The sequence below is a fragment of the Rhinatrema bivittatum genome, chromosome 8 (genome assembly GCF_901001135.1).
Source record: "Rhinatrema bivittatum chromosome 8, aRhiBiv1.1, whole genome shotgun sequence".
Lineage (NCBI taxonomy): Eukaryota > Metazoa > Chordata > Amphibia > Gymnophiona > Rhinatrematidae > Rhinatrema > Rhinatrema bivittatum.
In genome coordinates this window covers 118,181,737-118,209,388 of record NC_042622.1, presented here as the reverse complement: position 1 = coordinate 118,209,388, position 27,652 = coordinate 118,181,737, and the positions used below count along the sequence as shown (strand labels likewise).

The 27,652-nt window shown below is 42.3% G+C and overlaps 1 long non-coding RNA gene across 1 annotated transcript; it reads right to left on the bottom strand.

The window, feature by feature from the left end:
* Positions 1-4,930: 4,930 nt before the first annotated feature.
* On the bottom strand, positions 4,931-26,638 carry LOC115098340. Its single transcript, XR_003858472.1, has 5 exons — positions 26,471-26,638; positions 13,728-14,087; positions 9,758-9,814; positions 5,306-5,385; positions 4,931-5,169 (listed from the first exon to the last, which is right to left on the bottom strand). It is a non-coding gene; the product is annotated as an uncharacterized LOC115098340 (long non-coding RNA).
* Between the last annotated feature and the right edge of the window lie 1,014 nt (positions 26,639-27,652).

Below are 27,652 nucleotides of genomic sequence, written 5' to 3'. Positions count from 1 at the left end.
TGTAGTAAGATTATGATTAAACTGAGCTTCACTGCTTTTCTTGCTTTGTTTGTCTTTGTGGTCTTCTGGAGGTACAAGTGAATTAAATATTTCTCCCTCACCCAAGTTCTGCAAGATACTTAAGGAAATCTTGACCTAAATTTGCAAGGAGAAGAGTAAATAAAACCTAAAATGCCTGCAGACTGTAGATAGGTTTGAGGCAGCAGGGGAGAGGTTGTAGGTACCTAAGTAGGATGACTGACAGGCTGTGTCCTCCACAGAAGGCTTCGTGCTGTATGTTATTTACAACCTCACACTCTGCATGCATTGATCTGAAGGAGATATTTTACATCCATTTAAGGGCCTTATTCATCCCTCTCTAGCTTTGTAATGAAAAACACATCAGGTGTGCTCTTTCTTTCCACTATCTGTGTTGACTGTGCCATCAACAATACTTCTGCTGATTTGGCAAGGCACTTTCCCAAAGCCCTTGATGAATGAGTAACAAGGAGAAAAAAAGCAAAGAAATTGCATCTCTGTGCCCAACCGGTGGCACCAACTTGGCCAAGATGCCAAACATTTTGCTTCATATAAGGCAATCAGATTGCTTACAGTACGGGTCCCCAAACTCGGTTCTCGAGAGCCAACAACGCAGCCGAGTTTTCAGGATTTCTGCAATGTATATGCATGAGATTTATTTGTATGCATGGCCTCCCTTGTAGGCAAATAGATGTCATGCATATTCACTGTGGAAATCCCAAAAACCTGACTGAGTTGTGATCCTCAAGGCTTAAGTTTGGGGACCCTTAGCTTACAGTGTGGGATACTGGTCGTGAAAAAAAGTGGTTTCACAAATGTAATTATGGAAATGTTCCTATTTTTTACATTAAAAGAAAAGTATGGGATGGAGGCATATGTAAATACAAAGCCACACTCTGAACATGGCATCTGCCGTAATTATCCTATCTTGTGCCTTCAGCTTCTCCAGATGTAAGAAAATATCCAAATATCCTAGAGGAGAAACAACCATTCAAATCTCCAAAAATAATCCCCTCTACTTTAGGCTGATAATGAAGTCAATTAAAAAGTGACTTTATAATTTAGTTCATTAGAATAAGATATACCATGCTGGGTCCGTGGAGCCCTGCATCCTGTCTCAAACAAAGGTCAGTTTGGATCACAAGTACCCCGCAGACACCAATAAGTAGATCAGTTTCTTGTGCACTGAGTGAAAAAATGCTTTCTATGATGTATTTTAAATGTGCTGGTTGTTGGTTTCACAGCGTGTCTCTTTGTTTTAGCATTGTTTGAAAGGGAAAATAAGTGTTCCTTATTTATCTATTCCACTCTACTCACATCCCCTCTCTCGCCTCTTTTCCAAGTAACCCAAACTTGTTTAGCCTTTCTTCTGAATGAACTCTTCCATCCCCTTTGCCATTTTTTGTCCAGTTCAACTAAATCTTGTTTTTGAGATGGGGGTGATCAGAACCCTCTCACAATGGCAGGCAGTGACATTTTTAATTTTATTCTTCATCTCAAAATAATTCCTGACATTGTTTGCTTGCACACCAAGCTGAGGATTTCACCGTATTGTCCACAAGGACTTTGCGATCCTTTTCCTGGGTGATCATTTCTAGTGCAGAACCCAGCAGTGTATCTGCAGTTGGGATTAATTTTCCCTGTTGTGCATCACTTTGCACTTGTCCACATTAAATTTCATCAGCCATTTAGGTGCCCAGTCTCCTAGTCTTGCAAGATCCTTCTGCAATTCCTCACAGTCCGCTGCTGTTGAATTATTTTGTCATCTGCAAATTTGATCACTCATTTCTTCTTTTCCAGTTCATTAATGAAGATGAGAAACAGCATTGGTCCGAGTACAGATACCTGGGGCGCATACTACTGACCTTTCTCCATTAGGAAAACAGACCATTTAGTCCTTCTCTGTTTCCTATCTTTTAACTGGTTACCATAATAAGATACTGCTCCCTATCCCATGACTTTTTAATTTCCAGATATCTTCAATAGAGGCCGTCCCTGATTCCCAATCCCCTCCCCCTAATATATCATAAATAGCCATGAAGGGGTGCGCAACCCCAAATACCCTCCAAACCCTTCCAATGTTTAGAAAATGATGTGGATCCAGAGGTCAGCCCCTCCCCCCATCCCTGCTGATTTTTACTTCTAACTCAAGCTCTCTCCTGCCCACCTTTCAGCCACCCCACAACCTCTTTATCCTCGGGCTGCCCTCGCCCCCCCCCCAACCCGCTGACCCAGAAACCCCCAGTCGGGAGCGAGGTATTAATTTACCCACTCCCAGCGCCTCTCTGACAGACGTTTATGCTTCATTGCTGACCAGACGCAGCTGGGCCAGAGGCGTCGGGAGCGGGTAAGTGAATACCTCGCTCCCAGCTGGGGTTTTCTGGGTCTGGACAGGGGGGGGGGGGGGGAGGCCCAGGGATAAAGAGGTTACAGGTTGGTGAAGAGTGGGAGTGCGAGGAAAGGGGAGACCCTGACAAGTAAAACAGAAGGGTGGGGTGCTGACCTGTGGACTCACACTGGAGGGGTTTGGGGAGGTGGCGTGTGTGGCCCACTAGGACCACTTAAGTTAGGAGAGGAGGTGGGAAGAGGGCTGCAGGCCCACAAAGCACTCTTTACGGTGCCACTTAATTGGATATCTTCAAAGAAATTTGGTTAAGTGGAAAATTATCCGACCACACAAGACCAGATAATTTTAGACCTCTACTGAAAATTGGCTAAGTTAGGACTAACTCCTGGAATGCCTTTTTTTTTTTCACAGCTAGATTTTAGCTGGATAAATGCCAAATGTTCAAAAAGTTTGCATTTAGCCGGATAACATGAGTTATCTGGCTAAATGCCTTTGAATATTGACCTCTTTGTTTTTAAGAATAGCTTCTACCATTTTACCTAGCACCAAAAGATCTAGTTTCCTCGATCACTCTGGAGCCCATTTTAAAAATCTGTGTTATACTGACTACCTTCAAGTCTTCAGATACTTTGGCTGTTTTAAATGTATTAGCTTTTGTGGCCTTTTCTCTTAAGATCAAGTGTAAGGGCTTAGTCATTAGCTAAGGATGGTCCCTTCTTGGTCTTTTGGCTGATATTGAGAACCTGTTCAGTATGCAGTTGGTTAGCATCCTTCCACTTGACCCCACTGGGGACACAATCGTATTGTAATCACAGTCAAAGCAGAAGGATTCATTCTGTCAAAAAATATATGTATATGTTATATAAAATATATGTATATATTAAATACCTCAGTTGTGGGGAGATCTTCCTTTTCCTTTCTATGCTGTTGTGTAAATATTATGGAGTAAAAAAAAAACCACATGGTAGGCTCTAAATGTCGGTCTGACTTCAGGATGAATAAGGGGGCATGGAACATTCAGGGAACATTTTGCAGCCACATGGAAGGAATTTCAGGCAGTATGTACTGACCAAGAGGCATAAGATGCATCTTAAATATCAACAGCTTATTTTTAAATAAGCAATTTCCTCCTAGGCCTTCTGGGCTTCGGGATCGGTTGGAACGGACCTACATCACCATGAACCTTCATTCCGGCTCACTGCTAGAATCTCTCATTTCCTGCCTGACGTCTGCTACATAACCTTCATTACATTCTGTACTAATGCCATGATCTCTACCCCAACATACACCATTGTACTTTGCATTCGTTTTTAATATGCCTATAACCTTCTTCCCATCCCCTTGTAGTTATTACTAGACATGTGCATTCATTTAAAAAGAATGCTTAAAATACAACAAATGAGGCCAGTATTCTCCTACAAAAAAATACCTGAAAAATGTCAGATAATTTGTATTCATGCAAGTAACAAAAAAAAAAGGGGGGGGGGCCTCAAGTGAGACCAGGCGAGGCCTCGGGCTGGACCTCAACCCCAGAACCAGGCCTTGGGTTGGGTCCCTTGCGCCAGGACCAGGTCCCCTCAAAGGGACCAGCACTGGGTCTAGGCCTCAGTGACAGGACCAGACCTAGGGCCAAGCACAGACCTTGACTTTGAGACCTGGTACCAGCAGTGGCCCTTTTTTGTGGCCCTTTTTTTCTTTGTTTGATTTTGGAGGGGAGGAGGGGTTGGCAAACATACTGAACTGAAAACAAAATTAAAGTAACTGAATCTTGACAAAAAAACAAACCCTGAAACAAAAAAACAAATTGAATAAAAGGTTTGGCACAACACATCCCTATTTCACTACTCCCGCCTCCTCATTTTGATCCAATAGATGATTATTCGTATAACTTTACTCTTTGTCTATTATAACCCCCAAAATATATGACTCCCTATTATTACTGGAACACATTAACTATTGTAAACCTTGTTTTATGTTGCAACATGCTCTGAATTCTTCTGCTGGAAGAGCAGGAGTTAGATGATGATGATTATGGCAACTAAAAGAAGCATTTTCCTGTATTTAATTTTGGGGGTTTTCCCCTGTTTTTCACTCTATTTTCAACTCCTCCCCCCTCCTTAACTCTGGGAGGCATCCCCAGGTGATACTGAGGATTCTTGCATGCCAGAGGGTGCCACTTCTGAAGCCATTTCCTGAGTGCTTCACTGGCCAGAGCAGGGGCCATCTCTCTTTCTCAGGCCTGCTTGCACCACCTCCAAAGTGAGCGTGGACCCAATCAGTCTCAGCCGACAGGGGTTCCAAACACAAATCCCCTAGGTCACAGTGTGCTTAGCCTGAGTGATGAGGTTGGCCCAATTTTCTGATATTTAATTCCCTCCCTGCCGTGCACCCTGAGTCTGGCCTCTAGATGATGCTGTTTTGCAATGGCTAGGATTTCTCACTCCTATGCTCCCACCTAAAACTATGAGCTATGCTTCTCTGAAATCAGACTCTGCTTCCTACATTGTAGGGCAGAGCACTGCCTTTGTGCCATCAGATTAGTCTCTGAACTCTTGTGTACCACAGACCACCTAACTTTTTTTATTTTTTTAAAACTGATTACTTTGTTAAAACATCACTAACAAATACAAACAGCAAATAGAAAAATTGAGCACATAGCAGGTACATGTGCAGAGACTGACCACAGAACTCATTTTTCTCAGCCCACGCAGAGCTTAAAGTAAATATGGATACATTGAAGTTTCACCCACTGGTGGCAGATCTTACTGACAATTTGATGTCTTCCTTACTGCATATATGCTTGCCTATAATCATTAAGGAGACACAAAAGGACAAGGATCAGTTCCCACCTCCTGATACACAGGAATAAAACCAGAGAGAATGTGGCGTAGCCATGAAAAATGAGCTGTAACCTAGAAATGATTCACAGGCTTTTCTTACCAGCCCAAAGGATCCACCAAAAGAATCCTTCAGTTGTGATTTCCTAAGTCTCGGGAGTATTTGTAGGTCGATAAGTTGTCCTGGAAAATAAAAGCATCTGTCCATGAATATAGGACTCTTGTCTGCTGTCTTCAGGATGATTCTGCTTCCCTCCCAGTGTAGGATTGTAACCAGCAGATGTTCCTTCTCTCCAGAAGGTCACTGCAATTATTGAGGATGTCTGCAAGGGATTGTTATATTTATATTACTGGACCATGGGCGGCAATGTTAGGGATAGGGTGAGAATGTGAAAGACAGGCCTGTGAAATTTTGTTAGGTTTACCATCATGAGACCACCTCCTTTCAGTCTAGTAGTGTGTTAAATTATCTACCACTATATCTGTGTAATTGGTATCTTTACAATGTACAAAAAATGAAAAAAGAGCACAAAATGATTTCCACTTAAATAACAGACAGTTCACGAAAGGAAACCATTAAATATTAGCATTATATCAAATGCCACTCACAACTTCAAACAACTCAAAATGTCTTCTTATATCATAACTTATTGTTGTCTTTGTTTTTGCCGCATCATCAAGCCTAACGCACCTCACTAATTTTCAACATGAGGTCATTCGGTCTTCTAATCATTTGCGGTCTAAAAAAATTTTGGTTGAAAAAATTTGTTGAAAACATTTTGTTTCCAAACTTTTTTCAACAAAAATTGGCGCTGGGAGTGGGTAAATGAATACCTCGCTCCCGACTGGGGGTTTCTGGGTGAGTGGGTCCGGTCTTCTAATCATTTGCGGTCTAAAAAAATTTTGGTTGAAAAAATTTGTTGAAAACATTTTGTTTCCAAACTTTTTTCAACAAAAATTGGCGCTGGGAGTGGGTAAATGAATACCTCGCTCCCGACTGGGGGTTTCTGGGTGAGTGGGTCCGGTCTTCAAATCATTTGTGGTCTAAAAAATTTTTTGTTGAAAACATTTTGTTTCCAAACTTTTTTCAACAAAAAGTTTTTTAGACCGCAAAGGATTAGAAGTCCGGACGACCTCATGTTGAAAATGTAGTGAGGTGCGTTGTCAGGCTTGATGATGCGGCAAAAACAAAGACAACAATAAGTTATGATATAAGAAGACATTTTGAGTTGCTTGAAGTTGTGAGTGGCATTTGAAATAATACTAATATTTAATGGTTTCCTTTCGTGAACTGTCTGTTATTTAAGTGGAAATCATATTGTGCTCTTTTTCACTTTTTGCACATTGTAAAGATACCAATTACACAGATACAGTGGTAGATAATTTAACACACTACTTCACCCCATAGCAGTGAAGAGGAAAACTCGACCTCTAGCGGAGAAGAGGAAATCTGACCCCGACCGAGGCGCCCATCCCCGTGATGCCAAAAAAAAGAAGGCCCGCAGGATTAAAGCCACGGCGGAACTGGAGCCTATCCCTGCAGTGAAGGAAGAAGTAGTTTTTGGTGGAAGTTTGTGTCTGAGGGTGTGAATGGATGCATGGATGAGAGCTTGTGTCTGAGGGTGTGAATGGATGCATGGTTGAGAGCTTGTGTCTGAGGGTGTGAATGGATGCCTGGTGAGAGCTTGTGTCTGATGGTGTGAATGGATGCCTGGTGAGAGCTTGTGTCTGAGGTTGTGAATGGGTGCCTAAGTGAGAGCTTATGTCTGTGGGTGTGAATGGATGCCTGGCTGAGAGCTTGTGTCTGTGAGTGTGAATGGATGCATGGTTGAGAGCTTGTGTCTGAGGGTGTGAATGGATGCATGGGTGAGAGCTTGTGTCTGTGAGTGTGAATGGATGCATGGTTGAGAGCTTGTGTCTGAGGGTGTGAATGGATGCCTGGGTGAGAGCTTGTGTCTGAGGGTGTGAATGGATGCCCGGTGAGAGCTTGTGTCTGAGGTCGTGAATGGGTGCCTAAGTGAGAGCTTATGTCTGTGGGTGTGAATGGGTGCTTGGGTGATAGCTTGTGTCTGTGGGTGTGAATGGATGCCTAAGTGAGAGCTTGTGTCTGTGAATGGATGCATGGTTGAGAGCTTGTGTCTGAGGGTGTGAATGGGTGCCTAAGTGAGAGCTTGTGTCTGTGGATATGAATGAATGCATGGGTGAGCGCTTGTGTCTGTGGGTGTGAATGGATGCATGGGTGAGAGCTTGTGTCTGGGAGTGTGAATGGATGCATGGTTGAGAGCTTGTGTCTGAGGGTGTGAATGGATGCATGGTTGAGAGCTTGTGTCTGAGGTTGTGAATGGGTGCCTGGTGAGAGCTTGTGTCTGAGGGTGTGAATGGATGCCTGGTGAGAGCTTGTGTCTGTGGGTATGAATGAATGCATGGGTGAGCTCTTGTGTCTGTGGGTGTGAATGGATGCATGGTTGAGAGCTTGTGTCTGTGGGTATGAATGAATGCATGGGTGAGCGCTTGTGTCTGTGGGTGTGAATGGATGTATGGTTGAGAGCTTGTGTCTGAGGGTGTGAATGGATGCATGGTTGAGAGCTTGTGTCTGTGAATGGATGCATGGTTGAGAGCTTGTGTCTGAGGTTGTGAATGGGTGCCTGGTAAGAGCTTGTGTCTGAGGTTGTGAATGGGTGCCTGGTGAGAGCTTGTGTCTGAGGGTGTGAATGGATGCCTGGTGAGAGCTTGTGTCTGAGGTTGTGAATAGGTGTCTGGTGAGAGCTTATGTCTGTGGGTGTGAATGGATGCATGGGTGAGAGCTTGTGTCTGTGGGTGTGAATGGATGCATGGATGAGAGCTTGTGTATGTGGGTGTGAATGGATGCATGGATGAGAGCTTGTGTCTGTGAAGGGATGCATGGTTTAGAGCTTGTGTCTGTGGGTGTGAATGGATGCATGGGTGAGAGTTTGTGTCTGAGGGTGTGAATGGGTGCCTAAGTGAGAGCTTGTGTCTGTGGGTGTGAATGGATGCATGGGTGAGAGTTTGTCTGTGGGTGTGAATGGGTGAGAGCTTGTGTGGGTGTGAATGGAAGACTGGATGAGAGCTTGTGTCTGTGGGTGTGAATGGGTGAGAGCGTATGTGTGTGTGTGTGAATGGATGCCAGGGTGAGAGCTTGTGTCTGTGGGTGTGAAAGGGTGAGAGCTGGTGTGAATGGAAGCCTGGGTGAGATCTGGTGTGAATGGGTGCAATAGCTTTTGTGTGTGATTGAGAGCTTGTATATAAGAGAGCATGAGTCTGATTGAGAGAGCGAGACTGGTCAGGAAGGTGACTGGTGTGAAAGAGACCGAGACTGGTCATGGGGTCTCATTGGGGGTGTGGGGGGGGGGGTGTGTGAGTGACTGGTTGTGGGCGCTAAGGAAGAGGACTGTGAGGGCAGAGCTTCAGCAGCCCTTGCTGCTTCTGGTGAGTGCTATTGGCCTGGACGGGAAAGGAGTAGGAGAGTTGCTGGAGAGGGTACATAAAGGTGGCTTTTTACATTTATTTTTCATGATTGACTGCCATTTTAATTATTGGGTATTATGCGATGTCTGCTGTTTTGAAATATTTATTGATATTTGGACATGTTTTAATAATTTTTATGAGTTTTTAATTGTTGGATATTGTTCTGTTCAGCAGCTGTTTTGTAACATGTTTAATATAGCTTTACAATTATTTCTGTGTGGGGCTCTATAGCAGCTTGGCTTATTCAGTTTTCCCAATATGAAATGTATAAGTGTTTAGGGCCTGGTTTAATAGTTGTATTTCTTAGATAGGGTTGTTACTGATGAGTGTGTTCCATAATACAGGTGTAACTTTGTGCGGGTTAGTTTGTGTGCATTATTGCAAATCCTGAGAATCTGTTAGGTGCTATATTTCTCTTTCCATTTCTCCAGGTTTGCACTGCATGCAGAGTGGCTTTTTTGGTTTTCCATTCCAGTTTCTGTCTCCATATTTATAATTTGTGGTTTTTCTGTACTTGGTGAAGGGTGTGTGACCGAGGTGAGGTATTTTACTAGCATGTAGGCATTTGTATCAATCTTATTTGTTGTGTTTTCTCAATAGGATATGCGTTAGTGGTAAATTACTGTCTTTTCATAAGGAAGGCTATTTTGCCTGGTAGTAAAGGGAGTTTGTTTTGCTTATACTGAGATGTCATCAGAACCAGAATATCTTTTTTGTATGGCGAGTTGTACGGGTAATGCCCTAGATCTGCTCTGCACTCATTGCTGGGGGTTGAGGGGATTCCTGTGGATGCAGAGTGCATGTTTACATTTAGCCTCGTGATGGTCACATGTTCAGTGTGTCACGCATGTGAGAACCATCTGTCAGGTGTGTCCCGGCCAAAAAAAGGTTGAGAACCACTGTTCTAAGCAGTGCTTTGGGATATTTTTATGGGGGGGAGGAAGGGGCAATTTCCTTCTGCTTTGTATTCCTAGCTCAGTTGGAACCAGGCCTGAGATTTGGCATCACAAGCCTTTGTTTACAACTATCTTGGGAATTGTTCCTAATTTAGTATCCCTTTCCAACTCACCTAGCCCAGTCATGGCAGCAACAGTCCTCAGCCAGGGGCCATACATCCTTCTGGAATCTTGCAAACACAGTGAAAAAATACATTGTTTATATAGATAATGGAGACATTCCAAATGGAACAGAATGCAAAAATCATATTGTAATTCAATGCTTTATTTCTTGGGTTCAGTTTTAATGATGGCGAGCATTTAGAAAAAAAGAAGTGAACCAGATACTGGAAGTATGAGGCAGAGTTAAAGGACTGCATGCACAGGGGAGAGAGACACTAATAGACTGGGGGAGACTGTTAGTATGATAGTTAGTAGAAGTATGCTCAGGGGAGTGAGACTGATAGAATGGGGGAAAGTCAGGGGTCATATCTGAATTTCAGAAAGCATGGAACAAACTCAGGGCACCTCTGTAGGAGTGGGAGGGATTATAGAGCTGAGCAGTTTGCCTGGATGGGCAGATTAGACAGGCCATGTGGTCTTTTTCTGCCATCGTGTTTCTTTGTTTCTAGCACTGTGGGGTAGAGAGTTAGGTATGTGCAGGTGAGAGTGAGACAGCTGGTATGGAGAAGAGTCATAGGTATGGTGTGCAGATGATAGGGCCTGAGTATTTAAGAGAGTGAAGGGTCCTCGCTGTCAAACTACCCTCTGTCTTATTCTAAAGTGTCTCTGCTGTTACATTACTGGCTGCCTTCTCATTATGGGCTCTCTCTCACTTACATAGGCTCTCAATCACACAATTATACACAAGCTCGCTCTCTCACTTACATGGGCTCTCAATCACACAATTATACATACGTTCTCTCTCTCTCTCACTTACATGGGCTCTCAATCACACAATTATACATACGTTCTCTCTCTCTCTCACTTACATAGGCGCTCAATCACACACATGCTCTCTCTCTTATACACACACGATATTAATCATGCATACACATTCCTCTCCCACTTACACATTTAGTTCTCAATCACACTTACGTACATACTCTCTCTCTCACCTACATAGGCACTCAGTCACAGACATGATCTCTCTCTCACTCTCATGCACACAGGCTTTTAATCAAACATACAAATGCGGGGGCTGATGTTGCTCCTCGTTTTGCTCTTGGCCAATGCTGCTCTTCATTGGGTCAGTGCTGCTGCTCTTCTTCAAGCCTGTGCTGTGGCTTTTCTTCAGGCCAACTCTGCAGAGACTTTACCTAACAGGGTCTCTTCTTCCCATGCTTGTGGCCCCTGCACTTCAATTCCAGGCCATTGGAGTGGGAAGAAGAGACCATACTGGTGCTACTGACTCCAGCTTTTCTGCTGCGTTCCGCCTGGACTTATAGCCTGGGCGGAGGAAGAGTTCCATTTTGCTGGAGCAGGAACAGCTGGACCAGTGGGGGACTGGGACATGTGGTGACACACCTGCGTGTGCTTGGCGACACACCAGTTGAGAACCGCTGTAATAGAGTGCCTCCGAAATCTGTTCAGGGACCGGTGTTTGTTCATTAGTGATTTTGAAAAAGGAGGAATGAATGAGATGATCAAATTTTCAGATGACACAAAAATATTCAAAGTAGTTAAAACACAAGCAGATTGTGAGGAATGGCAGAAGGACCTTGCCAGACTTGAGAACTGGGCATTCAAATGGCAGATGAAATTTAATGTGGACAGGTGCAAAGTTATGTATATAGAGAAAAATAATCCTACCTGTAGATACACAATGCTGTGCTGCATATTAGGGGTCAAAACCCAGGAAAAGGATATTGGTGTCATTGTGGACAATAAGTTGAAATCCCTCAGCTCTGTGTGTAGCGATGGTCAAAGAAGCAAATAGAATGTTAGGAATTATTCAGAAATGAATGGAATACAAAACTAGGAAGATCCATGCTTCTGTATAGACTGGTGTAATTGCATCTTGAGTATTGTGTCTAGGTCTGATCATCCCATTTCATAAAAGACGTAATGAAACTAGAAAAGGTACAGAGAAGAGCACCAAAAATGATAAAGGGATTGGAATGGCTCCCTTATGAAGAAAGGCTAAATAGATTAGGGATCTTCAGTTTGGAGAAGAGACAACTAAGAGGTTATAAAATAGAGGTACATAAAATCATGAGTAGGGTGAAACAGGGAACAGTTAATTACTCTTTCAGATAGTACAAGGCAGGGGTGATTATTTCATTTAAAGGTAGATTTTTATTAATAGTCGCGTGGACACACACACACCTATTTTATAACATGCGTGTGTATATGCACGCATGTGATAAAATCCGCTACCCACGTGCACAATTTTATATTGATGCATGCAAATGTCATTTTGTGTGCGTAAGTAGGGAGATTTTAGTAGATGCGTGCAGCGACACATTAGGACCTATTTCCCTGTTCCCTCCCAGTTCGCCCCTGTAAAGGAGCAGACTTTCTAAAACCCCTACCTAACCTATTAGCCCTGATCCCTAAAACCTCGCTGACTACCCTACATTTTTTATTTTACTACTTACTCGCTGTCTATAGCAGCAGCAACTTATGCGGTCGTTGGATACAGGTGCACAAGCACATCTTGCACTTAATGGCGCTGTCCTGGCCTGCCCACACCCCACCCCCACCCCGCTCCTTTTTGCAAAATCCTTCCAATGTGCATACTGGGAGAAACGTGCGTGGCTGCGGGCCTCTTAAAATCTGCGTGCTTCCCAGTCATGCGCGTATCTTCCAGATTTGCCGCACGTAGGGCTTTTAGAATTCGCCCTTAAAGCGAGGTGAGGTATTCACCTCAGGTGCCAAATTTTGGGGGCGAGAGCATGTTACATCACATGCTGGCAGGCACACCTCCCCCACCAGCAGGAAGAAGATCCACATGATGGCCCCTTGAGAGATGAGCTGGTGTGTGGGGTTCCCAACACTGCTGGCAGTAAGAAGACCCACACGTGGTGACATGATGTGCAGGCAGGGTCCCCTTCTTCATGGGCAGGAAGATCTGTGTGGTAGCCCAATGAGTGATGTGCCTGTAGGGTTTCCACAGCATGAAGAAGACTCACACGGCAGCACAGTAAGTGATGGGGGAAAGAGGATGAGAGGAGAGAGGGGGAAAGGGGTGTGAGAGAGATTTATGTATGGAGAAGAACCACCTCCAATTTAGAAAATTGATGAAGGCCTGCTATGTATCAAGTGTTTAATAATTAGTATTTTTTAGGTAAATGACGCTGTTTTTCATTTTGTTATATTTTTTTGGTTTCCTATTCTGTTTTTATGTTTCATATTGTATGTTATTTATTGTATTTTAAATGTCTTGATGTTTTATGATTTTATTGTATACTATTTTGATCTTGGGGAAAATCAGTCTATTAAATAAATTACCATTACCAAGGAACTGGAAATTGAGTGGTATGCAAGAGGAGAGAGGAAAGGGGAAGGAAGAATGGTGGCTGTGAGTGGTATTGGGAGAGGCAGGAAAGAGAGGGAAGTAGAGAGGGAGCAAGTTTGTATGGGGAGGGTGTGAGTGGGATAGTATGTACCAACCCCCATCCCCCACCTCACCAGGGGGATGATGGGGAAGGGTGGGAAGCAGGTGATAGTGTTGCCATCCTCCTAGAAATATTACTTCCACACTTCTGGGAACCCTGATCCCTGCCTTCCCCAGCATTTCAAACCAAAATGCCGTAACAATCGGACCTTTCTAACTGTATCTGTTTTGTGTGGAGCCTTTGTTTGAATGTAATGCTGTCCCTCCTTTGCCCACCTCTGATGTGCTAGCAAGAACATCCCTTCTGCATAGAAACATTTTTCATTTCGTTTGGGGCATGGTTCTGGCTAATTTTCATTTTTTCGTGTTTTATTAATTTCAGGAAATAGTGCACGCTATTTGCAATTAGAACAGACTATTCGGAAATAGTTCATGCTATTTTCTGAAATCAATAACCTTAAAATTTTCAAGTTGTTGGCTCCAACTGGAAAAAGGATTGTTCAGTTTGGATTCCTTATTCATTTTAAACAAATACACATTCTTACCTTTTGCCTTTTATTTTCACGTCTGCAATGATATTGTGCTAATGGCTGAATTCAAGGGCCTAATCCATCAAAGGCTTTCTTCCTTTCTGTATTTAAAGGGTTCTGTTTTGTAAATGGCTTGCTCTGGATACTTTTAAGTATTCTCACTTGTTCAATATAGTTGTCTGTCTTGGGAATATCACCAGCCATACGAACACTTCTCCAGCAGGTGGCAGTCCTTCCCCTTTTGGAATAATCTGTCCAGGATGGCTGTTCCACTGTGACCTGGGGTTCAGTTGGGGACAGTCAGAGCAGTAAGGAAGCAGGCTCTGACTTGGAGTGAAGGCTGGTGGTGGGGAGTTCTTGTGGAAAGCTTCAAGGCTAGGGGGAAATAATCCAAACACTAGAATAACCCTGAGCTCCTAACTATGATTATCCTTGAATCTAATCATATACCTTGCATTCTTTAAAAGATATGTAATTTGAATTGTATTTTCTGTTTATTCATGTTTGCCTGAATCTATTTATTTATTTAATAGATTTTATATGCCGTCATTCGTAATTACATCATAACGGTGTACAAAAACCTTAAGACATTAAAATACATCAGCATAAGAACAACAATCAGACATAAGAATTTCCATCTTCTCCCCCCCCCCCCCCCTCCCCATACACATATCATGCACAATATGGTAAAGCAGTGTGTGCAATGGGAGTGTATGGCAGTGCATGCTGAGTGTCTGGATCTGCTGCTCAATAGGACAGAAAGCTCTTAACTCCAAAGCAAAAGGTTGACTTTTAACATGCATCAATGCTCACAGCATGCATAGTTCAGAATATACTTAAATGATTAAAATGCATTATTAATTAAGAGCTATGTTGGTTTATAGCACCAAATTGATCTGGTTACAGGAGCGTTCCTCAGCTGACTCTTATGTGATGTGTTTTTTGGGGGGGGGGGGGGGGTTTAGGGGTAGGGGCTTGGAATAGAATGAATGAATAAAAGAAAGTATCGAACGTTTACATGGATCAGTAATTAAAAGTAACTTTACTTTGATCATGAAAGATACCTTTAAAGCTTAGCATCAGATACTGAAGAGTTTTTCCCATTTTAAGCTTGGGGGGAGGTGCCATCTCTTGGTATCCCCACCTTTAGAGTTGGTGAGGAGGCGGCCTGAGTACAAATGATCTTTAGAGCTATAGTTACAAAGTGAAGGCTCCTGGTAGGCCTAGCATTGCTGAATGGGTTTCAAGAGAAGAGTCAGACAAAGAGTGGACCACAAGTTGGATGTTGTGCTAGAGGCTTGTAACCTGTCCATACAGAGGTCCATATTCAACTGCCTGGTGAATGGCAAAGTTATCCAGATATTCAGGGGCAATTTTTTTCTGAGTAAAAGTGCTGCTGAATGTACTCAGATAACGTTATCTGGTTCTGGTTCTTAAGTTAGCCGCTCACCAAGTTTTTCAATGGTGGACAAAAACAAAACAGTAGAGTGCCAACATCACCCTAATTTTCCTTGCCCCCTCCCCTCTACATATCTGCAAGCTTAACCCCCCCCCCCCAAAAAAAAACCAAAAACCAGAGCGCCAAGTGACTTCTAATTTTCCCCTTCCGTGTCACCCTCCAAGCTAAAGAAATGTAATGGCCAGCAACTTTCTGATATTCCTTCCTCCCCTTCCTATAAAAGCTATCAGCCAAATGCCCATCAACCTGCCAACCCCCAAACCCACAACAGTGCCCATGAAGCTCAGTGGAAGGAGAGGGCTCTTGCTTCCACCCGCTGGGCTGAGTTTTAAGTGCCAGCACGGCTGACGGCTCCTGGTACTTAATATTCTTTATTCACTGATTTCTGGGGGTGAAGAGGCTCAGTAAAGCAAATGTATATGACCTCACTTGTTGGTTCCATTTCCAGGTTGTTAATAAATCGGTAAAAAAGCAGTGAGTGCCAGAACAGACCCCTGGGGCATTCCACTATTCACCTTTCTCCACTGAGAAAATTGACCATTTAGCCCTGCTCTCTGTTTTCTATTTTCTAACCAGTTCTCAGTGCACAATAGAGCATTGCTTTCTGTCCCATGATTTTTTTAAATTTACTCAAGACACTCTCACAAGGTGACTTTATCATATACTTTCTGAAAATCCAGCTACCCCAATGTTTCCCAACCGCTTTTGTTTCACAGCACACCTGGCAGAGGGTTCACTTCATTGTGGCTCACTAATTACTTCCCCATCATCACCGCCTTTCCTTCCCTCTTCCTCCACCTCCTGGCATCATTACAAGCTTCTCTTCCCTTCTCTCCCCCCACCCCACCAGCATCCTAATCACTTTCTCTTTCCTCTCCTCCACCCTCAGCATCATCCTCTTCCTTCTCCCTCCAGCTTTCTGCCCATCCCTTGGCATTATCACCACATTCCCTCTCCCTCTGCTTTCCCCCATCCTCCCATCATCATAACCTTCCCTCACCTTCCAATTTTCTTCCCACCCACTGGCAACATCATCGCATTCCCTCTACCTCCAGTTCTCCTCCCCTCTCCCTGGCATCATCACCTTTCCTCTCCCTCCATCCCTTGGCATCATCACCTTCTCTTCCTTTCTGACTCCCTCCACCCCCAGCAATCACCTGCCCTCCCCCTTCTCTCCACTCCCTGCTATCACCTTCCCGCTCCCTCACCCCCCTGGCATCATCCCTTTCTTCCCTCTCTCTCCACCCTCATGGCAATCGCCTTCTCTTCCCTTTCCCTCCACTCTCATGGCATTACTTCTCTCTCCCTCACTTTCTGACATCATCCCCCTCCCTCTCCCTCCGCCATCATCATCTTCCCTTTCCCTCCATCCCCCTGACATCACCTTCCCTCTCCCTCCACCCTCCTGGCAATCGCCTTCTCTTCCCTTTCCCTCCACTCTCATGGCATTACATCTCTTTCCCTCACTTTCTGACATCATCATCCTCTCTTACCCCCTGGTATCATCATCACTTTCCCTCTCCCTCCACCCTCTGCCATCATCATCTTCCCTTTCCCTCCATCCCCCTGACATCATTTTCCCTCTCCCTCCACCCGTTTCACCCACCCACCCACTGGCATCATCACCTTTCCTTCCCTCTTCTCTCTCACTGTGTGGAATATTCAGCTGTCCCTTCCCCGCCCCCATGTCCTGGAACAGCAGAGGTCAGTGAGCAGTGCTTACCTAGTACTGCTTCATCCTCCTCCTCTGGCTTTCTTCTGCAATCAGAACTGCATGGGCCTGCACATCTGGCAAGACCAGAGGGGCCCCCTGCAGTTTCTGTTGTAGGGGAAAGCAGGAACAGCTGCAGATAAAAACACTGCTCTCCAACACCCCCTACTGGCGGGAGGACATCCTGCAGACTAGGAGGGAAATAGGAAATGAAGACTGCAGCTGTGGCACACCTGCACTTCAGCACGGCACACTGTTTGGGAAATGCTGAGATACACTATGGGGTAGATTTTAAAAGAAGCGCACGCGGCCTATATGTGCGCGCGCTCATGTACGCCCGATTTTATAACATGCGCGCATGTTATAAAATCCGGGGTCAGCACGCGCAAGGGGGTGCACAATTGCGCACCTTGCACGCGCCAAGCCGCGCTGCCTTCCTCCGTTCCCTCCCAGGCCGCTCCGAAATTGGAGTGGCCTGGATGGGAACTTCCCTTTCCCCTAACCTTTCCTCCCCCCAGCCCTACTCTAACCTCCCCTGACTCTTGTCTTAACTTTTGTGCCTGCCGGCAGCTTGCCAGCACACAATCCTCTGACACAGTGGTAATGGCCGCTGTGTCGGAGGCCTCTGGCCCTGTCCCTGCCAGCCCCGTCCCCGGACCGCCCCTTTAGTAAAGCCCCTGGACTTACACGCGTCCTGGGGCTTTACGCGCGTTGCCGGGCCTGTTGAAAATAGGCCCGGAGCACGTAACCCTTTTAAAATCTGGCCCTATATGAACAGGATGACCTTTATCCACACCTTAAAAAAAAATGAAGCAGACTGGTGAGGCAAGACTTCCCTTAACTAAATCCATGTTGGCTTTCTCCCATTAAATTATGACTATCTATATATTCAGTAATTTTTTTAAAGAATAGTTTCATCTAATATTCCCAGCACTAGCGTTAGGCTCATTGCTCTGTAGTTTTCTAGATCACCCCTGGAACCCTAATAAAAAAAACAAACGGTGACAGTACTGTAGCTGATTTTAATTGTAGTTTACAAATTACTAATAGTAGGTCTGAAGTTTTATTTGTCAGTTCTTTCAGCACTCTGAGATGTATACTATCTGGTCCAGGTGATTTGCTACTCTTTAGTTTGTCCATTTGCCCTATTATATCTTTCAGGTTCACTGAGATTTATTTTAGTTCCTCTGAATCATCTTAAAATGTCACTTCTGGCATGGGTTGATATAGACAAATGCTGAACACAAGTATGGATGAAGAGAAATGGATAGAAAATTGCATTTCAGCTTGCAGCAGCGTTCATGTCCAAGATTATGTGACTAGAAAAAGCAATGCAATAATTCTGAAAGACTGGGTCAGTATTGGGTTGTGCTGAAAAGATTACATTTATTTGAAAAGGCAACTGTCCCTTTCAAATAGAAAAAAAAAGCTATTGAAGACACCAGTAACCTGAGTTGTTTATTGTTTCTTTTATTTATATATATATTAAACTCTACAAATTTGAAAATTGGAAATTTGTAATGTGAACTGATGTTGAGAATAATGGATGCTAAAGTGACTTCAGACGCATGACGTATGTGCAATCAGCGTCTTTGAAGATGATCACAAACACAAAGCAGTTGTCTTTTTCTTGATATCAGTTTTAATAGACGAGAGTTGGATTTTTCTTGGCTATTAAGGTATCTCCCTTATTTCTTCCTCAATAAAGAATGAAGCAAAGAATTCATTTAAACTCTCTGCTATCACCTTGGCCTCCCTTAGTGCCCCTTTAAACCCCCCTAGATCATCTAATGGTCCAACTGACTCCCTCACAGGTTTTTTCCTTAAAATGTACTTGAAAAAATGTTTATATAATTTTTGCTTCCATAGCAAGATTCTTTTCCCTTTAGCCTTTAGAGACCCCAGAAAGGGGTAAAATGAGTTGGAGAGGGGATGCAGGCCGGCCACTGGGGGAATACTTTTAATTTTTAAAAGTTTGGCACTGTGGGGGTTTTGACTCTGTGAGGGTGGGGGAGGGGGCACTGACCCATTTCATTTTTTCTTTTCTTTTTTTTTTCACTTTGTGCTTTATTTGGGTTGTGAAACGCAAAACAAAAAGAACCCAAAACAAATGAAAGAAATTAAAACAAAATAATTATAAGTGCGCACCCCTAATAATTTTTCCTAACATGGAAGTCCATTCCCAAGCGTACCAAGGAATGTATGTGACGACATGGGAAAACTGCACGGTTTCCTGGGCTGTTGTCCTAAAGACTTTGTATCTTGCAACATATGAAACTCTGTGCTGACCACGTAGCAGAAATTTGACGTGTTGGGTTGTGCATGCTGCTTTCATGTGTATGGACAGACATGGGGAAGCTAACGGGCACATTGGCTTCATGATGAAACATACCTAAAAACTGACAGGGAATGACGGTATAATCACCCAGCAGAGTGGACTTTGCTACTAGCATGATGGCAGCAGTTCCTTGGGCTACTCGAGGAGGGAGATGAACAATGGTAATGAAGCAAAATGTAGGGCTCGGAAAGGAAAGCAGACAGTTGTACACAGGTTGAAGAACAAGGGATCATAATATGAGGCTCTGAGGTGGTAGACTCAGAAAAAGCATGAGGAAACACTTTTCATGAAGAGGATGTTAGAAACATGGAATATCCTCCTGATAAATCTCAAAAAAATATGGGATAAGCACAAAATATCCATCTTCGCCAAAAAGTGATGAGATGGTGAAAGCACAATCTAACAACACTGTAGGCCATGGGGGTAAACAGGGTTCATACCAGAAGGCTACAATTCAAGAACAAGGTTAAAAAAGAAATGTTGGCCTAGTACAGGCTTGTCCAATTTAAGGCCCCCCTGGGCCAGAGTGTGGCCCACCAAATGTTTCTGTGCAGCCTGCTAGCTGCTAAAGAGGAACAACCAACTGCAAGGTGTCTTCTTGTTGTCAGCATGCATAAGAATTTTTTAAATTTACAGGTTGACTCTGCTAATCTCATGCATGAGACCAGTAGAGCTGACCTCTGAGATTCCATGTGCAAGAAGCAGAATGAAGAGCTGGACAGCTGCAGCAAAGATCTCCCTCCCTCCCTCCCCAAAGCAGCAGGAGAAAAAGTGGGCAGTCATGACAAGGCTTCACATCCTGAGGCAGGAGAAGGAACGGGTAATTGTGACCAGGATAACTCTTCCCTCCCATCCCCAGAGGCAGGAAGAAAGAAAGCAATCAAGGAAGGTCAAATGTGTTCTCAATGGAGTAATGGGGAGCCAGATTTGGACATCGTCCGCGTATATATAATGTGTTATTCCCAAATCGGCCAAAAATCTGCACAGAGGCAACATATAGATATTAAAACATGTGGCCGATAATGACGATCCCTGGGGAACTCCACTAAGTAACTCAAATTGATCTGATTCACAAGTTCCAATTTTAACGTTAAAGGAACGATTGCTTAAATAAGATTTGAACCATTGAATAATAAGATTAGAAAGCCCTATTTCACGAAGTCGGTTAACTAGGATTTCGTGATTCACTCCATTGAGAACACACTTGAACTTTGGGAAATATATTTAGGATCCATTCTACAACTTTTATCTCATATCAGTTTATCATTAAATAATTCAAAAACAGAGATTTTTACTAATATATAATAAATTAAATGATAGTATTTACCGTGAAACTGAGTCTCTTAAGCCTAGATATAATATTGTACATCAGGTAAAAGATCTTGGAGTTATAGACAGTGAAGTAAGTTGGACAGATTTTATTAGTACTCTTTTAAAAGAAGGATTTTTTAAGTTACACATTTTAAAAAAATTAAAGCCACTAATGATTTTAGAATAGCTTTACAGGCCTTGATTTTATCTAAATTAGACTATTGCAATGCCCTGTTTTTGGGTCTTCCAGCATCCACCACTCATCTGCTACAGTTACTTCAGAATGCTGCGGCAAGACTATTAACAAATACTAGAAGATATGACCACATAAAGCCAATTTTGAAAGATTTGCATTGGCTGTCCATTTCTTCTAGGATAAAATATAAGGTTTTAGTCCTAATTCACAAGACAATTTTTAATGATAACATTGAATGGTTTAATGCTGCTTTACACTTACATACTCCACAGCATAATTTACATTCTGCGGGAAAAGGGTTATTAACAATTCCATCACCGAGAACTGCACATTTGAAATTAGTGAAAGATAGAGCTTTATCCCTGGCAGGACCTGGTTTATGGAACGAATTACCATCTGAGTTATGGCTAGAAAAAAATACGCAGTCTTTTAAAAAGAACTTAAAAACCTAGTTATTTTTACAGGCTTTTACTTGATGTTTTAATGAAGGTTACAGGCTCTTATTCTACTTTTTTTCTCATTTATTAATTTTTGTCTTATTTTATATTTGATTGGAAAAATGTTTTATTGTATTGTTTTATTTTAGTATATTTATCATGATTCTTAGTCTATTTAGTTGTTTTAAGATATGTATCATGTATGCATTGTATTTTATGCACTTGCTATTTTGTATTGTACACCGGTGTGAAGCTACCACGAACATTGGTATAGAAAAATGAATAAATAAATAAATATAAATATATTGAAACAAATCACTTAGCAGATAGCAGTGCTGTATGCTTTTGAATCAGGCTATACACTGAAAGTAGGGCATAATATGGAAATAGCCCAACAAAATACCAACAATAGAGTAAAAAAATGGAGAACAAATTAAGGAAGAAAATTTCCCTGGCTTCTAAAACTTTTTGTTTGGCATCGAAGTTTTCTCAATATAGTTCCACATCTGACCTCTCCTCCTACCCTTTTACCTCTTCCTTCCCTCTCCTCTTCTCCGTTTATGCTCCTCTTTCTACCTCCTCCATAAACTTAAAATTAAAGGCAGAAAAAAAGCACACGTTCTAATAGCAGTAATTAAAATTATAATGTACAGAAAAATTAATAGCAAGGACAATTCCCAAGGTCTGTTGCTGTTCTGGATTGTCTCTGGACAGCTTATATCTCTGGCCTGGAGGCAAAATGCCACATGTTTTGCAGCTGTAGCTGCCTGTTTATGTTTCCCCCAGGATTATAAAGAGTGTTTCTTGCTTATTTTATTGTGGGGAGTTTGTTTATCTGTTAGCTGTGGTAAATGTGTATCTCTGATATCTTTGTATTTTGCACTGTACAGTAGAAAATGCATTTCTGTTTCTCCAGTGTTACATTGGATGCAAAACCTAGCTTCTTGGGGTTTTCATTTCAGTTTTTATCTGCATGTTTCTATTTCTAGTTTGTGGTCACTTACTTTAGATTTGATGAGCTTTTATCTGAGTTCTGTATGTGAGGCCAAAGTGAAGTGAGGGTCTGCAGTTTATAGGTTCTGTGTAAGGATAGACAGCAGCCTTTCCAATCTGCTCTTCCCCCTTTTTTTTATTTGGAAAGTTTAGTTTTAGAGTGCACTGTTTCAAAATAACATGCACTAAAATGGAATAGCACTAAACATTTTAGCATATGCAACTCTGAAATTTAATCCACCTTGCATTATTTTTTTTAGCTATTTGAAAACTAAACTGAGCATAATAAAAGTGTACATTCCTATTTCAGTCATTGCTCCCTTTTCCAGGTTATGAATGAAGAAGTTAATCTTTCCACTGTGAGCCAGGGGCCACTGTGCATTCCACTAGTATCTATGGTAGTCATTTGAATTAAATTGGGTTAACAGTTAAAAGGTTATAGAGTGGGGCAGGGCATGGGGGGGGGGGGGGGTTAGATACAGAGACATGATTTGAGATGGCCAATTTCCCTATAGGAAACTAAATGGAAAAAAAATGCCTTTACCGTTGCAACTGGTGTCCAGTAGGGCGGATTGCTCTAACTTGCTGGTTTGATGCGTGGTAGGAATGAGAGCCTGTTTTATAGCCTCTTTTTAAAATGCGCTGTATTAGGTGAAATGCTTTTCACAAAAAGAGCCATGCTAAGGAAGTGTAGGACAGCTGGCCCTCTTGTGTCAGGGCACATAAGACTACTTGATCATTCTTGCCCTTATTCACGCGTGAGAGCTGAATGGCTTCTAGAGGAGGAACAACATTTGCCTTAGATAGCCGGTTAAAAAACAAAACAAAACCCTATGAAATGAAAAAAAATAAAATGTTCTCTTTGTTGCTAGTATCACAGCAAAATAAAATATGAACAATGGGGGCGATTATCACAATGCCTGCACTGTTCTCCCACCTAACTTGAAGACATTTTCAGAGAGAAACTACTTGGTTAGTTTTGCTTTAAAATTTCATGAACACTTACATGGGTACAAAAGTACCCATATATTTTACAACTGCTGCAAACTGCAGCTTGGGGTAAGGTAGGGGAAGCCACATGCATGTATTTGAAAATTCTTTATAGGGTGCAGAGTTTATTGGCCCAGTCCTACTCCTGCTTCACAAGATGCCCACTTCTTCAGCGACTGGATTTAACCTCGCTGCATTAGTACATTTTCAAACCTTTTGATCTTAGTTAGCCAGCTCGATCATTCTGAAAATTGCCTTTAGTATGGATAAGCTAAAGGTATTAAAGCACCCTGCCCTGTTAACTTATTGACCTTGCAGCATTTTAATGTTGATTCCTTCCTGACTCTGCCACAGGCTAACATAGCAAAGGTCGGGAATATCCTTCTCTACCTTCTCCTGCTCTTCCTAAAATTAGAAATAAGACAAGACTGTTACATTTCCAGAACTTGCTAGCCTGTAGTTCATCCTTGATTTTACATATTTTGCAAAGGCAGGTATGTGGCGAGCACTGCACATGCTAATGCTAAATCCAGCTGATCTAATGTTCTGAGGCATTGTCGAAAGCCAGCATTCTTCTCCGTGCTGTATAATTAGAATTTAAACTGTTACATAGAAACTTAGGTTAAATTGTCAAAGAAACCTAAATTAGTCAGTGCAGAGTAATTATCCTTGATAAAATAACTATATGACTGTTCTTGTTCTGAGAGAGAAGTGGCTTATGGCAACGCCTTTCCAAATGTATGCCTAATTAACGATATACTGTAATTAGTGCCCTATAGAGTAAGTACTTTATCATGAAGCACCACCAATACAATAATTAGAAATACCATTGTTCAGGGAAAGTTAAAAGGAAAACATATAACTGGCTAGAATCTGTGAAAATTCTTTTTCAAATAAATTCTTAACTTTGTAAGATACTTTCACCAGCGGGGCTGCGGAACGTGACGTGATGCAGGTAGGTGTGGGGTGTAGAAGGGCGGCAGTCTTGTAAGTACAGCAGCAGGCGGAGGTGTGTGGTCCATATTGCCTGTTGATGGCACGAAGCAAAGGGCCGAGGGTTCTTCCCAGGTCCCAAAGTAGAGGTTTGCATGGCAATGGCTTTTTTGATGTTCTCCCTAAGGGGCTATAACATGTAGAGTTCTCTGTACTTTGCCTGGATCTCAGTATGTTGTTTGGTCTAATGAGTTTCCTCTCGTTCACATCAAGAGGAAGATAATTTTGTTTCAATGGGAATTAAATATTCCTTTCTGAATTAGCGTTAGTCACTACAACTAATATTAGGATGGAGCAGGTGGCGCAAGGAGCCAATCTGTGCCAGAGGCCAATGTCACATCTGCCATCCAAGCAGTGGAGAAGGTTCTCTTAGCACTAGTGGGACACCTCTTATACTATCACCTCTAGTCAGCCAGAAAGCTCAGTGCCCATGTGTTCCAAGATATGCAAATTCCTGGTGCTCCAGGCCAGCAAGAGAAATACAGGGTTTTGCCAAGTTGCTTTTTTCTTTAAGCAGTGATCTCTACCTTGGATATTTCATTTCTGTTAGTATCATTCCCTGCTTATCATGATAGTACCATTACAATGTTAATCAAATATGTCATCTCTGCAAATTATACTTATGAGGAAAGAAAATAGTGTAAAAAGCTATAGCACCAAAACATCTATTGAAAGTTTACATTTCATAACCAGATGTTAAGCTCCAAGACTTGAATTATTTATTCAGCATAAGATAATGCTCTGTCCTCTGCAATGGCCTGAATGTGCCTTACAGTGGAGAACCTACACTACTGGTCAATGCAAACTTGTTTTCAATGTCTTATTTTAGCTGCCATTGTTAAAAGGTCCCTATACATTGATCCCATTATATGGAGTGGTGACCACTGCTAAGGGTGGCTGCAGTATATGAAATGTACCCTGTTTACACATCGTTGGTAAATCAGTTTGCTTCATGCCTTACTATTCTCGCTCCTCTTTTTCTTGGATGAATGGTGCATCATGTGCTTCTATATTGCTATGCTACTGCAGTTACCCTCCAATTATTTGTTTACTTCTAATGGAAAAACAGACTGCACATACGGGCTGATACAGTACAGTGCGCTCTGACGGAGCGCACTGTTAACCGGCATTTGGACGCGTGTTTTTGATGCGCTAGCTTTACCCCTTATTCAGTAAGGGGTAAAGTGTCCAAAATGCGTCCAAAACGTGCGTCCAACCCCCTCAAACATTTGCATCAACATGCAAATGCATGTTGATGGCCCTATTAGGTATTCCCGCGCAATTCAGTAAGTAAAATTTGCAGCCAAGCCGCACATTTTACTTTCAGAAATTAGTGCCTACCCAAAGGTAGACGCTAATTTCTCCGGGTACTGGGAAAGTGCACAGAAAAGCAGTAAAAACTGCTTTTCTGTGCACCCTCCGAATTAATATCATGGTGATATTAAGTCGGGGGTCCCAAAAGTAAAAATAAATAAATAAATTTGAAATAGGTCTGAGGCCCGTGGGTTGAAAACCGGATGCTCAATTTTGCTGGCGTCCAGTTTCTGAACCCGTGGCTGTCAGCGGGCTCAAGAACCGACGCTGGAAAAATTGAGTGTCGGCTGTCAAACCCGCTGACAGCTGTCGCTCCTGTCCGAAAAGAGGCGCTAGGGACGCGCTAGTGTCCCTAGAGCCTCTTTTTACCGCTGGGCCTAATTTAAATAAATTGTTTTACTGAATCGCGTGCACATGAGAGTGGCCTGTGCGCGTGCCGGGAGAGCGGGTGTTCGCCCGCTCTCCCATGTTTTTTACTGTATCAGCCCGATAGTTATGGTTCAAACTATGCCATTAGCAGGTAAAATATGTTCTGTGTGAAGAGGGGATACTTTTAGGAACTGTGAAGAATGTAAAAAAAAAAAAAAAAGCAGAATACCAGTAGCAGGTATGAAATTCCTGTGTATATCCTATTGGCATAGATTGGCTACTTTCTCTCCATCTCCAGGGTAAAATATATTTTGTGCTTCAACCATGCTAGCTTTTGCTTAGTTTTGCCAGAAGGCTTTGTTTATTTCAGAACAGGCTGCTCCAGTCCTTGTTTTTATTTAGTTTATTTAATAATTCTTATATACCGAATTTTCATGCGAGCATATCAAATCGGTTTACAGTAGTTAGCAAATATTACTTTAAAAATATTTGCATTTCCAAAAGAAGGAAGTAGATACATAGTTTTGTAATGTAAATAAATAAAATAGTAAACTAAAAAATAGTAGGCTAAATAATCATAAAATTTAAACAATTAGAGAGGCAGTAAAGTAAGAATAGAGATAATAAATAAAAAATTTATACATTACCTTGGTATAAAATCAGTAGTTTGAACTCATTGTGTTAACAGCTCTTGGAGGGCTTGTTTGAAAAGCCAAGTTTTAATGCCCTTTTTAAATAATTTGATGTCTGCTTCTAATCGTAATTCCTGTGGAATAGAGTTCCATAGTTGGGGTCCAGCAATAGAGAGAGTTCTTTCTCTTACGTTATTTAGATGCACAATTTTAGGGGAAGGAATTGGCAACATCCCTGCAGTCATGGACTTATGGCTATGAATTTCCTATGAAAAGCAGGGGCACGACTCCAGGCACGTGGTGAGGGGAGAGCTGGGATCTATCTATTTATTTATACAAGACTTGTTTTTCCGCATCTCCAAAACTTTGTTCAGAGTGGATTACAATGTTAAAACAATTAAAAACATATATTGCACACATATATAAACAAATTACAATCAGTTAGGAAGCCTGCTTTTACTCTGAGGTACTTAAGACACACCTGCACAGGCAGGTTAAAGCAGAGATATTATCTGTTCAGTTGAAACTCGATACCAGCACACTTAAAAAAAAAAAAAAAAAAAAAAAAAAAAAAAGGAATGGCTCAAAAATGCTACACTACTGGAGTCCGAAAATATGCCTTGCTGACTGAGTCTTCAAAGTTAGCCAGGCGTGATTTGCCTGACATTTTAACCCTGGCTGACCAGTTCCCATGGGTCTGAAAACAAACTGAGAAGTCAAGACTTGAGCTGTTGACTTTAAAATTCACATAATGTGGTGCATTTCCCATGTAATGTAAATCTGCTCTTTGATGAAAAATAAATAGACAATGCTTTCAAACTGGTCTCCCAGGAGAATGTTGAAAGCTGCAGCTCACTGCTTCCATGTCCTCCTCACATTCCTTAGAACTCACTGGACCTTAGATACTTAGGATCCATTTCAGGAATGTTTTTCTGCTAGTTGGAGCATATGATTAAAAAAAAAAAAAAAAAATCCTGACATTAGGACCAGGTTAAAATTCCGTTGACCAAGTGTTTAGAAGCCTTTTTTTTTTTTTTTTTGCTGTTTACTACTACACAGGAGAAAGAGAATGTGAGGTCTAGTGCTTAAAACATAATACTATAATGCCTGAGAGCTGGATTCTCAGCGACTAGGAGCAAGCACATCATGTTTTGGTCTCCGGTCACCCAGTCGATGATACACACTAGTTTCTTCTGC